Consider the following 14,723-nt stretch of genomic DNA (forward strand, 5'->3'; position numbering starts at 1 on the left):
CCTTGTGGTTACTTTCTTCTCCCTCCCAAGTGGAACTGAGGTGTCCTCACTTGGGCCCTTCAGTTTGTTGACCTTTTTGAGTTCTGTGGACTATATCTTGGGTATTCTGTACTTTTGGGAGGGGCGAGGGGCTAATATCCACTTATTAATGAGATCATACCATGCATGTCCTTTTGGGTGAGTTATCTCATTCAGGACGATATTTCTAGTTCCATCCATTTGCCTGCAAAACTCACAATGTCCTCATTCTTAATGGCTGAGTAGTATTCCATTCTTCTGTCGTGGGACATCTGGGTTGTTTGCAGCTTTTGGCTATCACAAATAAGGTTACTATGGACATAGTGGAATATGTGCCCCTGTGGCATGGTGGGGCATCTTTTGGGTATATTTCCAAGAGTGATACTGCTGGGTCATTAGGTAGGTCTATTCACAATTTTCTGAGGAACCTCCCAATTGACTTCCAGAGTGGTTATATCAGTTTGCAATCCCACCAGCAATGGAGGAGTGTTCCTCTTTCTCTACATCCTCGCCAACATGTGTTATCACCTGAGGTTTTGATCTTAGCCATTCTGACTGGTGTAAGGTGAAATCTCAGGGTCATTTTGATTTGCATTTCTCTGATCACTAAGGACTTGGAACATTTCTTTAGGTGTCTCTCAGCCATTTGAGATTCCTCTATTGTGAATTCACGGTTTAATTCTATACCTCATTTTTTTGATTGGGTTGTTTGGATTTTTGGTGGTAATCTTCTTGAATTCTTTATATATTTTGGATATTAGCCCTCTATCAGATGTGGGGTTAATGAAGTTTTTTCCCAATCTGTAGGTTGCCAATTTGTCCAGTTTCATGAGGTTCCATTTATCAATTCTTGATCTTAGAGCGTGAGCCATTGCAGTTCTGTTTAGGAAATTTCCGTCAGTGCCAATGAATTCAAGGCCCTTTCCCACTTTCTCTTCTATTAGATTCAGTTTATCTGGTTTTATGTTGAGGTCCTTGATCCACTTGGACTTGAGTTTTGTACATGGTGACAAATATGGGTTTATTGGTTTTTTTCTACGTACAGACAGCCAGTTAGACCAGCACCAATTTATTGAAGATGTTTTCTGTTTTCCATTGTATCTTTTTGGCTTCTTTGTCAAAGATCAAATGTTCATAGGTGTGTGGTTTTATTTCTGGGTCTTCAATTCTATTCCATTGATTTATTATACTTTATTATACATGCAAACAGAAGCATAGCATAAATGTTCTCTGAGAGACTGAAACCAGCAGTTGACGAAAGCAGATTCAGTTACCCCCAGCCAAACACTGGTTGGAAGTCAAGGACTCTTATGGAAGACTCTTATGGAAGGATTGAAAACTCTGAAGGGGATAGGAACCCCACAGGAACGCCAGCAGAGTCAACAATCCTGGACCACTAGGAGCTCTCAGAATTTGAAGCACCAACAAAAGAACACATGTGGTAGACTTGCAGCTCAGTCCCCATGTGGGCCTCCCAACCACTAGAGCAGAGACTCTCCCTAAAGAACCTTGACTGTGGCATCCCTTCCCCTACAGAGATGCCTTGTCTGGCCTAACTGGGAAAGGATGTGCCTAATCCTGCAGAGACTTGCCGTGTGTGGATGGGGGCAACACCCAGTGGGGGCCCACAGTCTCCGAGGAGAAGAGAAGGGGGATGGGGTCAGCATCTCTGTGAGGGAGCAGCATTTGGGATGTAAATAAATAAATGTAAATTTTAAAAATTTAACAGTGTAATAATATTCAAATGAATTCTAGTAAAGTTTTAACATAAACCTTGTGAAGCCCCTTTCCAAAACAACAACAAACTAGCTTCCTTTTGTGACCATCCTTATCCTGCTTTGTCACTTCATTTCCTCTCAAATGCTACTCATGTGCACCTTGAAATGATTGCTGCTATCATCGATTTGCTTCTCCGCAGGTGGAACTGTGATGTTAGATGCACTAATCCTTTCCTACTTAAAGCAGTTAGTGCGAAGGTGCCAACTCGGTATCTAGTCTTTGGCAAGGACACGGAACGGAGGCAGCTCCATGCACTGGTGCCATTCAGGGGTTGTTACGTTATATAAAGGATTGTGAAAGAGGGTTTTAAAGCCTGAAAGGCAACTTTACTAGCTAACACTTAGCCCCTTGGATTTTAATCCCACATCAGTCAGAAGATAAAGTATCCTTCCCCAAGCAAACCAGGGCAGAAAAGGCACTCTTTAAAAAAAAAATGTCAATGTCAACACAGAGCTTGAGACAATCTTCATTGTTATCTTTTGAGCAGGGGCCGTAAGGCAGCCCTTAGAGCTCCACAGACTTTAGTGGGCAAGTGTGTGAGGAGTCACTTTTTATGTTTTTACCTCTGGAATGATTTGGCAATAACTTATGTTCCTGTCTTTTATTTTTCAGACTATAACATGATTATACCATTTCTCCCCTGCCTTTCCTCCGGCCAAACCCTCCTTTATACCTCTTTTTGTTTTATTCCAAAGTCATGGACTCCCTTTTAAATTGGTATCACATACACATAACCAGCTTAGTTCGTGTAATCCTACTTGTATATCCGTCTTCAGGGGTGACCATTTTATAGTGCATGACTGTGGGGAGAGGCCTGATGCTAAGGTCCTGTTCCTCAGCTGGTTCTTATCTGTCAGTAAAGGAAGCCATGAGCCAATTGCTGGGCAGAAGATATAGGCGGATCTTCTGGGTCCCTGGAGAAAAAAAGACACAGATCCAAGGGAAGAAAGGAGACATCGCCATGCTTCTGACGGGGAAAAGTTAACCAGTCATGAGATTACATACAGAGTGGCCACACAGGACACTCCTACAGGCTTCAGGGGATAAAGTTTAGGGCAGGTGGGAGGAGCAGAGCTAAGAGTAATGAAAAGGGCACCTTTTCCAGGCAGGAGAGATACTAGCGGCCAGCAATTGTGCCAAGAAGGCAAGTTGAAAATGAACAACTGTGTGTGTATCTTTGATCCGTGAGTTCAAGGGAAGCTGGGAGGGGGTTGTTAGCGAGACCCATTCCCGAAGCATAGGTGGAATGGCGAAAAGCTACACATGACACATGACCAAGTGATGCGCTCTTCCCTAGGGAAGACTATTTCTCCCACTTTCCACACTTCTGTGTTGCCTGTAGGTCTTAGTGTGGGGTGAGGCCTCCCTCTTTGCCCGGTTCACTTTGGCATGTATCCTTCTTCTCCTTCTTCAGGTCATGTTTAGGGAGTCATATTGGTGAGGCTGTAGGTTTAGCGTCTGGCATATGGTTATTTAAAAATCTTTCATGCGTTGGCCATCCTGTGTCTTTGAAATCAATTACACTTTTTTATCAGCATCCTTCAGGTAACTATCAGAGAAGCAATTACAACAAGTCCTCTATAATGGTGCCTAAAAGTGTAATAGAACCATGGATAAGGTCTTAAATAGAGCAACTACCAGCATCCAGGCATCCTAGACACAGGTGTCAGCATTGTCCATCAGAGTCATCCATCAGTCCTGCTAATAGAACAACGTCCACTGACTGGCCTCATAAAGAAATGTGAGTGTAGTTCTTATTTTATTCTACTCAATTAAAGGATCACCGAGAAACCTGCCCTGCATTTTCAACACATGTTTCCAGTTAGTGCTGCAGAGCAGGCCCCCGACTTGATAAGAGCATTGGCGTGACCTTCTCTGCCTGCACAATGCACTCTTTCATTTAACAAGGTGAGCGAAATGCAGCTTTAAATATCTTTTTTAAATATGAACAAAAACTCAGAGGGATAAGCTTAGGGAAAGGTGAAGAGAGGGAAGGCCATGTTGTTTGAGTTGCCTGAGAGAGATTTCTAGAACCGTATTGCACAGAGGGGTTTATTTGCCCAAGTCTGCTCTGAGCACTTGCAAGCTTGTGTGCAAAAAGCATTATGGCTCCTGGGAATTACACTCTAAGGCCATTAGATGGGAACTTAGTTACCTCAGGAAACACAGCTTACTGTACAGTAAATTTGTTTCAGACGGCCCCTCTGCTCACAAGGCAACAGGACTCCCGTTCAAGTAAATTGTTTCCGAGCCTGCCATATACTGATGGAATAGTTGCCTGCAGAGGGTTCTTCTGACTAACTGTGGAAGCTCAGTTTTAAGTAGCAAAATAAAGTGAGTGTCCCAGAATCTGGAAATTCAATGTAGGCAGGCTTCGTTTAGGTCATCAGGCCCTACTTTCTGAGAAAACAAAGGAAATTTGCAAGAGAAAAATGTAAGGTAGAACATGTTTTATGACTCTACTGCATGTTATGTACCCTCTACAGATCCAGGAACACTGCAACAACTTTCCACTCTGGGTCATGAGAAAGCATACTGTCTTCATGGGATTAGTTTCTGCATAACGCATCAAGCAAAACTCTCAATGTCTGGCTTTTATGTTTCCAGATACCACTCCTCTCTGAGCCATAACACTCACACTAGAGAAGTGTGCCCACCCAGAGCGCCCTGGACACATCACCAATTGCACAATTCTGAAATGCAGTTCCTAGTGCAAGACAAAACCAAAATTCTAAGCAGGTAAAACTGACTAAATCATTTTTTCTCCCTAATTTCAACCAGAGAAAAGGTCTTTGAAATGTACTTTCTGGGGACTTAAGTGTCAGACTGTGTGACGACAATTGCTGGTGTCCTGTTTTAGCTCTCACAACTATACAGCAGTTCTCTACTTCTACAGTAAGGGTACGACAAAGGAATGGCCAGAAAGCCAGAAAACCTGTCTTCAATCTCTGTTGTCTTCCTCTAATCATACCTTCTATTGACATCTCAACAGCATCCTCAAAAGTACCTGGAGGGTGGTACACCATATTCAGTGGTTCTCCTCTCTGCTCCACGAACTCTTACTGGGATCACTTCTCCCTTATTCTCCATTATTAATGAATATTCACCTTATTTACTGTGATCCGTTGAAATCCATGACAATGGGGCAGTCATTTGTATCACAGCACAAACAACTTCTTTGTGTCACCAAGATAAGCACAGTGCTAAAATAAGTGGCCGTTCTGAAGTCTCATCATAGTCATACTGCAACTTTGATCAATAAAATTTGGCTTCTTTGTCAAAAATAAAGCGGGAGTAAGTGTGTGGTTTACATTTCTGGGTCTTCAATTCTATTCCATTGACCAACCTGCCTGCCTCTGTACCAATACCATTCAGTTATCACTATCGCTCTGTAGTAGAGCTTGAGGTCAGGGATGGTGATTCCCCCAGCTGTCCTTTTATTGTTAAGAATTGTTTTTTATATTCTGGGATTTTTGCCTTTCCAGATGAATTTGAGAATTGCTCTTTCCATGTCTTTGAAGAATTATGTTGGTATTTGGATGGGGATTGCATTGAACCTGTAGATTGCCTTTGGTAGGATGGCCATTTTTACTATATTAATTCTGCCAATCCACGAGCATGGGAAATCTCTGGGAATATTCTGAGATCTTCAATTTCGTTCTTGAGAGACTTGAAAGTTCTTAACATACAGATCTTTCTGTGTTTGGTTAGAGTTAACCCACGATATTTTATATTATCTGTGGCTATTGTGAAGGGAGTCATTTACCTAATTTCTTTCTCAACCTGTTTATCATTTGTATAAAGGAAGGCTATTGATTGATTTGAGTTATTTTATATCTGGCCACTTGGCTGAAGTTGTTCATCAGCTGGAGAAGTTCTCTGGCAGAATTTTTGGAATCGCTTAAGTATATTATCATATCATCTGCAAATAGTGATACCTTTATTTCTTCTTTGAACTGCCTCCATTTCAATTTGTATCCCCTCCATCTCCTTTTGTTGTCTTATTATTCTAGCTAGCATTTCGAGCACTATACTGAATAGATATGGGGAAAGTAGGCATCTGTGTCTTGTCTCAGATTTTAGTGGGATTTCTCCAAGTATCTCTCCATTTAATTTTATATTGGCTGTTGGTTTGCAGTAAATTGCTTTTATTATGTTTAGGTTTGGGTCTTGGATTCATAACTTCTCCAATACTTTTAACATGAAGGGGTGTTGTATTTTGTCAAATGCTTTTTCTGCATCTATGGGAATGATCATGTGGTTTTTTCTTTTAGTTTTTTTTTTTTTTGGTGGATTACATCAATGGATTTTCGTGTGTTAAACCAACCTTGCAGCCCCCTCTGTTAAACTAGGGAAAATCTAGAGGAAGCTGATGAGGAGGGCAACCCAGTAGGAGGACCAGCAGTCTCAACTAACCTGAACCCAAGAGATCTCTCAGACACTGGATCACCAACCAGAGAGCATACACCAGCTGAGATGTGGCCCCCAACACATATACAGAAGAGGACTCCCAGGTCTGGGTTCAGTTAGAGAAGATGCACCTAACTCTCAAGAGAATGGAGGCCCCATGAAGTTGAAAGGTATGGTGGGGTGGGTGGCATGGGGACATCCTCCTGGAGAACGAGGGGGCAGGGTAAGGGCACAGGTAGGAGGTATGGGATGTGGAACGGTCACAGGGTGAACCAGGAGGGGAATAAATTCTGGAGTGTAAAAATAAATAACAAATTTTTTAAAATAAATATTTAAAAAATTTAAAAGAAAACAAACAAAGCACTCCACATTTACTAACCTTTATGATAGCCCACTTTAGCTCTTTTTACTTTCTTCTAAGTTTACTAATGCCGGTGAAAGGCTCTCTAGTTTGACACAGTCCCTTCTTTTGTACATTGTCCCTGATTGGGGGAAATGTGCTCCACCTAACATTTATGTGTTGAAGCCTCTCCCAACACTGGGTAGTAAGGTCGTCAGTGACATAATTGGTGTAGATACACAGTCATGAGAATAGAGTTCCTACTCTCATAAGTAGAGGAAACTATGTGATGTGAGGGCACAGCTCTGTAACTGTGGCATTTGGAAGGTGAAGTTAGCAGGACCATAGTAAGTTTGAGGACAGTCAGGGCTAGCATTCTGTCTCAAGGGGAGATTAACCTTTCAAGCATCCTTATGAACCAGTCTTTCCCATTCTATATATGGCAATTGCATTTCCCAGTTGTCGTTGATTAGTTGGTTTTTTCCCCTACAATCTACACTTACTTTCCAGCAGAATAAACCCAGACCCTTCACATATTATTAACTTCATGGAGATGTGAAGTCAGCATCTCCCTCACTTGAATGATGACAGGAACATCCCCATTGGTCTCTCCGAAACTCCACATAGTCACAAGTAACTGAAATTTCATATTACAACCTTTCCTCAGGATGTCACATGACTCCTTTAGCATTCAAATTCAAGTCAGAGATTTTGCCATGGCTTACAAAGGTCTGGGAAGAGCCAGCTTGTCCACCTCACTGACTTCACCTCCATGTTTTTACGTGCCTGTTTCTCTGTGCCTCCTTTCTGCTGCAAGCAAATACGGTGCCGGCTGTTGGTGCGTGCTGTGCCTCTTAGAAGGAATGCAGGAATGTCCCTTTCCTTAAGTAACTACCTACTTCTCCAAATGTTTTTTTGTGTTTCTGTATAATTTCAAAGTTTGAGGAATTCCCTAGCCACCCTGTGTAGAATGCTGCTCCTCTCTGCCTATCACAAAGCTCGTCTCATTGCCCTGATTAGTAATGCTTTTCATTTCGAGTATGTGAACCTGGCATGCTAAATGGCACATATATTTATTTTTAACCATCTTTTCCCACTACACTGTAAATGTGGTCAGAACAGGGATTTAGTGTGGTCCGTTCTCCCTATAACCTCTGTCTAGTGCATCGTACAATAGATGATCAGTGAATATTTTAATTATTTCAATGTGTCTATACAATGTGTCTATACATCTATACAAAAGCATTAATATATGAAAGGTGAGTGATGTGATGTATTGTTTTGCCTCGGTGACACTTTTTCTAAAATAAGCCCTTTACTCTCTACAAATCAAACTTGAAAGACTGGGTGTGAGCACATCCCACGTATAAGCCACAGCCGTGCAAGGCTAAGGTTGAAATCATTACGTTGAAAGTTTCAAAACAAACACTTCAGCCTGTGCGAATGGTAGGTTCTTTCATCTGTAAATCCATCCTGGTCATTTTTTTTTCATTTCAACTAAGCCATCTGGTTGGGTTTTAGGTTTCTATCCATCTCTGGGCTCCCTTCTCTGTCATCTTAGAATGTGTGGTCTTGAGTTGTTGCGCCCAAACAAAAGTTTCAGGCCCCAAATGCCCATGCTGTGAACAGAGCCCACTTGGGACAAGGATGTTCTTAAGTTCTCGTCTCTTCTCCAATAACCACTGTACTGCTAAGGCCACTGGACATCCATGGTCTTGGTCATATTTATACTGTAGTGGTGAGCATGTGGAAACCCAAAAGCTTAGAAATAATGCAAAAACAAAGTACCACAAGCTGAAGTAAAGACCATAACCAGACTTCAGGAAAATCACCAGGAAACAAGTGGTTTGTTCCAACACACATGCACATGCACATGCACACACACACATGTATGGAAGCACATTGACACAATGTCCATCAATGGAGTATCCTCTAACATGCCTGCCTCCTCTCTATAGGAGTGAGAAAATAGCTTCTCTTTTCCTAGAGCTTGCCTTCTGAACCCTTCTCTGAGTAGCACTGCCCATATCCCCTTTTCTGTAATAGTCCTGAATAAAAAGGGAAATAATTAATTGACATTTTTTAAGCTGCTTTCAAGTTCATTGATGTTAAGCTGTACTGCCTTCTCATTTGAACACTTTGGTCGGCCTAAATTGACCTAACCCACAGTTTACTGAAATAATCCAGTAGGATTGTTTGATTTGACCATTTATTTGGAGGGCCTAAAGTAACACAGACATTTCTTTCTTTCTTTTTTCTTTTTCTTTTTTGACATTGTAAATCTTTTTTTCCTTTTATTGGATATTTTTTATTTACATTTCAAATGATATTCCCTTTCCCAGTTCCCAGACATAAGTCCCCTACCCTATCCCCCTCCCCTTCTTCTATAAGGGTGTTCCCCTCACCATCCACCTCCCCTTACCCTCCTGGACAGTCCCCTACACTGAGGGGTCCAACCTTAGGCAGGACCAAGGGCTTCTCCTTCCATCGGTTCCCAACAAGGCCATCCTCTGCTACATTTACAGCTGAACACAGACATTTCTATATTTGCATCCACGTGCTGTACTGAGATGCAGAGGGATGTCTTGATTCAAAAGTTTCACATAGTTTTAAAGGCATGGCTGCTGGCCCCCATGTGTAAGCTCCTCGTGGAACTTCAATATACAAAACAACAGCCAAGGAGCTGCTGTGTCTGGGGTAGGATGCCCCAGTTCTTCTTCCTTTGGGAACAAAATCTGGAAGGCATTGGTGTGATAATTATGAAAGCAGACTCAAGAGCCAAACTCAGTTCAAAACCCAATTCTGGTTGACCCTAGGAAAATGCTGTTTACTTCCAAACTCGAGCTTTGTCACCTTCAAAATGCAGCCAATAATTCCAGGTGGTTCTGAGGACTGGGTGAGATGACCTGAGCAGTGATTGTCCTTGTGCCTCTATCAGGGATCTCCACTGGCACTTTTGTCTGAGTACAATACTGCCCTGGGGGAAACACAGATGTAGTGGAATGCCCTGGGCAGCAGATCCTGGTGCTAGTGACTAACCCCATCCCCGAGGATAGTGGAACAATTACTTTTTTGTAAGCAGAGTTAAGTCCCTCCCTGTGTGACTAACCATGACTAACACAGAGAAGGGAGTGGGCCACTGTCTTAGAAGACACTGTTGGGAAGTTGACCATTCTGTGTTTACAGAAATTTCGCCATAGATAACCTCTGACCCTTGTAGATGCTATAGTATTTCATAAACTGGCAGAAATTTACTCATTTTCAGGAAACAAATGTCAACCCATAAGATACAACTAAATATAATTTCCTTTAAAAAAAATGGTGGCAAATTGTTAAAGTAAAGTTCATTTCCTTAACGGTGTGGAAACAGTGTTTTCCCAAGGCAGGCTGTATTTGTGTATAATATGTTGATAGTATGTTGGTACAGTCAGAGATGTAGAAATTAATAAATGATGGAGGTGAGAATGGGAACTGAAAGCTCATATTCAGCACACAAAATGGCCCATTTTGTTCTGAATTTGTATCTCTGAAAGAACTGTGAAACGTTTCCCTGAGAAATATCAGAAATGTCACTGAAATTGGCCAAGTGTGTAGCAATGTACAGAACTTCTTGAAAGTGGCTTGAACACCTTGTGTAACATATTGCTTCATACAGTCCTCAAAGCAATGAACTTGCAAAAATGTAACTTGCACTGTAAGCCATGTGTGGGCCACAGAAAACAAAAGGAGGAAGGAACAAATGGGGATTAAAAAGCTATTAGTTTTTTCCCTTATATTTCCTATGCCAGTATTTACCGCTTTATAATTTTTTCTGACATATAGAGCCCACACCTGGTCATGTGCACAGCCCATGGCAGCCCTGAGAAAGTGAAGGCCTTTAACTTTTGCATAAACCAATTCTAAGGCTTCTGTTACTTCACCATGCTTTTCTTAGTCCCTCTGATGACTGATATTACTTTTGAACATGGTAATAAGAACACAAAGTTACACGACTTTGGGTACTATATTTTTTTAAAGTTTACTTATTTAATATACCTGTGCTTTACATTTGTTTATTATTTTGTAGAGCCAAGGTACAAAGCTACGACCAAATGTGTTCAGGGATGTCCTCTGTCATTGAAAAAATACCTGTAGCCACAAGGATGTGATTTTTGCCTCAGAATCTTTGATTCCAAATATAAAGAGCCAGGAACCCAGATCTGTGTTTTCTATCTATTAAAAAAAGGAGGTTTACCCAGGACCACAGTGTCCCCAATCCCCATGTCTCATATTGTGAGCCACTCTGATGTACTCTCTGATAAAGTTTCTAGTACACAAAATCCTTAATATTTCTTTCTTCCACTAGCTTTTTATGGACAGTCAATACCTTTCTATGTGCCTCCTGCCTTTTCAGTGTGTCTGCCTTTGGAAAACACCAGTGAACTAAAACTGAAACCACACTCTCCTTCCCACTGTTAGTGACACACATTCCTATTCGAGTACCTGAATGGCACCACCATATTGGTGGTTGCCCTAGTTATAAACTGCTAAGATCAGACGTTGTACCTACCTCTGGCTTCCAATCAATCTGCAAAGTATTGTATTTCTTCCCACGTGGCATTAGTTCAATTCTCTCTCTCTCTCTCTCTCTCTCTCTCTCTCTCTCTCTCTCTCTCTCTCTCTCCCCCCCTGTTTCCCTTCTCCCCTCCTTCATTCTTTCCTTCTTTTTCTCTTTCCCTCCCTTCTTTAACACTGAGTTTTACATCACCACCATCCATCAGTGTAGTTGTAAAGAGAGAACTGACTATTGCACATGGGAAACACCATTCTCTCCTGCCCAGTGCCTGTACAACCACTGTACAACCATTACACTACACAGAATTGGTGTGACCGCCTCCTTCAACTCTTGAGCTACCTTTGCCACATTTCCAACCCTTTCTCCAACCTCAGACATTTCATCATCTAGGTTCTTTATGCTTCTACATCATTAAACACTCTAATCTCGAATTATCACACAAAGCCTGCCATGATGTGATGCCACCTCCTTGCTGTGATACTTTTTCCATTCTCCTCTTTATCACATTCCTCCCAAATCTCTCTCTCTCTCTCTCTCTCTCTCTCTCTCTCTCTCTCTCTCTCTCTCTCTCTCTCTCTCTTTCTCTTCCCCCCCACCCCCGACACTGAGCCCCTTTGCATGAGCTCTTTGAACTTCATTTTCCCTTTCACTACACTACCCCATTCTCTGAACAATTCACATTCATCTGACAAGTGTCTCTAATGAAGTGTCACCTTTCCCAGGAAGTTTCCCTAGACACTTCTAATCTTAAGAAGGTATTGCTCTTAAGTCTTATCTCAAACTGTGTTTCATCAACGGTGGCTCTTACTCTACTGAAACCTCATGTTTACTTTTCTAGTTCCTCAGACTTATAGCTCATGAACTCGGCCTTTCTTTTCCTGTGTTCTATCCTGCACATGAGCATATCTTCCTGAATAAAGGAACAAACATCCCATGGCATCAGACCAAAGGAAATGTTTACGGAAGATCAATATATACACACTACTGTACGAGCCAGTGAAGGAGAAGTAATGAGCTAACCTCAGATCCAGATACTACATAACTTGTGATTGTAGTAAGAACTTTTTCAGTGGTTTAGTGGTATAGTGATAATTTTGGAATTTCGATTTATTTTTAAAAAATACACAGAAATGTTACAAGAAAAAAAATTTTTAAATCTCAGGTATGGAACATGGGCCAGTTTCACAATGTCCACAGCAACTGACTGTAATTTGCCTCGTGCTCTAATGAGGGCGTGATTTTTGCCAGCTCCAGATAGTTTCTGTGATTGTGTGACATTTGGAATTGCAGAAACTTTTCAGAGGGTGGATAAATGCTAGGCCCCAAGACGGTTGTTGGGTTGTTGGTTGTTGATTGGTTATTGTTGGTTCTAGTTTGTTAGGTAGCTGTGCACAAAGAAGAAACAAGAAATGGAAGAGGAAGAAGAGGAGGAGGAGTGAAGAAGAAGAAGAAGAAGAAGAAGAAGAAGAAGAAGAAGAAGAAGAAGAAGAAGAAGAAGAAGAAGAAGAAGAAGAAGAAGATTGTGAAGATGAAACTTGTCCCAAGGAATGCAATACCCCTAAGCAGCATAAAGTAGTCTAATGATAATGCTGCCCCTTCACCTGGCTCCCGACTTTATTCAGGGATCTTTCCTTTCCTTTCTAGCCTATTTCTCTTTTTCCTAGTGTTATGAGGTCTAAAGAGTGAGAAGGAGGTGAAGGAGGGTGGAAGAAAAAGGAACCCACAAAGTAGCAAAAGGCTGCTACATAGTGGGGCTAGAAACCAGAGCAGAGTTGATTGAAACTGGGTGTAATACCAGTGTGCATAGGATGCAGAGGAAGACAAACTCACAGGAACGTTGTTCCATGATAAGAGGAAAGGTATTGTTGGTGAAAAGAGTGGAAAGGCGTGAGTGCAGATACATACATGAAATATTAAAGAAAAAGACTAAGGCATTGTTGTTGGAATTTCCAACCCCAATAAGCCCATATAAAAACACACAACCAGTTATAACTGTAAGCTGTATGCCCAGATTGGGCAGATCTAACACTATACTGACTTATTCCCCAGCTGTGAGTCCCCTTGTTACTTGTGGCTTCTCCTGGTCATGTAGTTCTTGCCTATCATGGCTTTCTTCTCCTCTACTTCCGTCCTTGTCCTCCATCCTTCCCCTCTAGTCCTCTTCTGTCCTCTACCCGCACACACTCTCAAAACCCCAGTCCCACCTTTCTCCTCCACTGCCCAATAAAGCTTGTAGCATGGCACCAGTGAGGTGTTCTCATCTCAGTCAGCCATACTCGGCAAATTCTCTAGCCCAGAGGTAACAAAATGTCTCCACCTGACTCGCTAAGTTCCCATGGCGGGGTGCTGCTATGCCAGCTCCATGCCATGACCACCCATCTCGCAGTTAGCTGGTTACCTGTCACAAATCCCTGTACTCCAGCACAATCAAAACTCTTGAGGCATCGTTATCAATCAGATTTATATCAGTAAATTCACACCCCACAAAACATCCGCACAATAAACTCAGAGCCAATTGATATTGATACAAATTGCCCACCTAGATAAGACGAATTGTCCTATAGTTATCCATCACTTATAAGATATTCATAGCCACTTGTGGTATTTAAAGCCACACAGATCTGAGTCACCCTTCTCTTCCTCCATCTTCCTTCCTCCTCCATGCTCTCTGTTCCATCTCTCTTCCCCCCTCTGACCTGGAAGTCCCACCTACTCCTTGCCCAGTGATTGATCCCCTGAAATGTTTATTCATTCAGGGAAGGTCTTTGCCACATGTGACAGGCTGCTTGTCAGGAGCCACCCTGCTTGAAGAAGCAGAATAAACATCAAAATACAAACAATATTAGGACAACCCACAACAAGGCATTTCTGGGGGGAAATGTCAAAGCTCTACCTAGGATGAACCAAAAAGGAGACAATAAAAATGGACGGGGTAAAAAACACAATCGGATAGATATGTATGCTCGCATCTTGAATCCCAAGCTTTGAGAAAGTCGACAGAGAAAGAAATTGCAGAAGGCATTGGGAAGTGAGCCTGCACTGGGGCTTGGCTGTGCATTGTGCAGCATTACTGCCTTCGTTGATAGGCTTTGGTGCTGTATTGCAGCTACAGCGTATCCATAGTGATGGGAACGTAAAGTTACAGGGCTTCAGGTACTATATTTCATCAGAAAAGTTTAGAAAAATCATGCATTAAACAAGCATATATTCACCTCCCACTTAAAGTACTATTATGCACATTTGATTTAGGCGAATCCTAAATCAAAAATCTTTTTTTTTCTCTCTCTCGATGAGTAGATCTTCACTCAAGAAACACTACATTTTTTGTATGAAAAATGTTTCTGCTGTAGAGAGCCATAACTAACTTGCTGAAGTTTATACAGAAAACATTTCAAGTAAACACAGCAGAGTGTGGCATTTCAAGGAGGCTGTGTGAGGGCCGGGAGGATGAAAGCCACGGAAGACTAGCAGATGTGCCCCAGGCCCTCCTCATTGTCATCAATCATAAGCCTGTCCTGCTCAGTGGTTTTCAAGCAGTAGGTCTCGGACCCCTGAGGGGAGCAGAATTTATTGTGAGGGGTCTGTAAATCCACATTCACATTCAGTCTAGGGAGACTAAAT

Source organism: Rattus rattus, chromosome 3, assembly GCF_011064425.1.
Source record: "Rattus rattus isolate New Zealand chromosome 3, Rrattus_CSIRO_v1, whole genome shotgun sequence".
Lineage (NCBI taxonomy): Eukaryota > Metazoa > Chordata > Mammalia > Rodentia > Muridae > Rattus > Rattus rattus.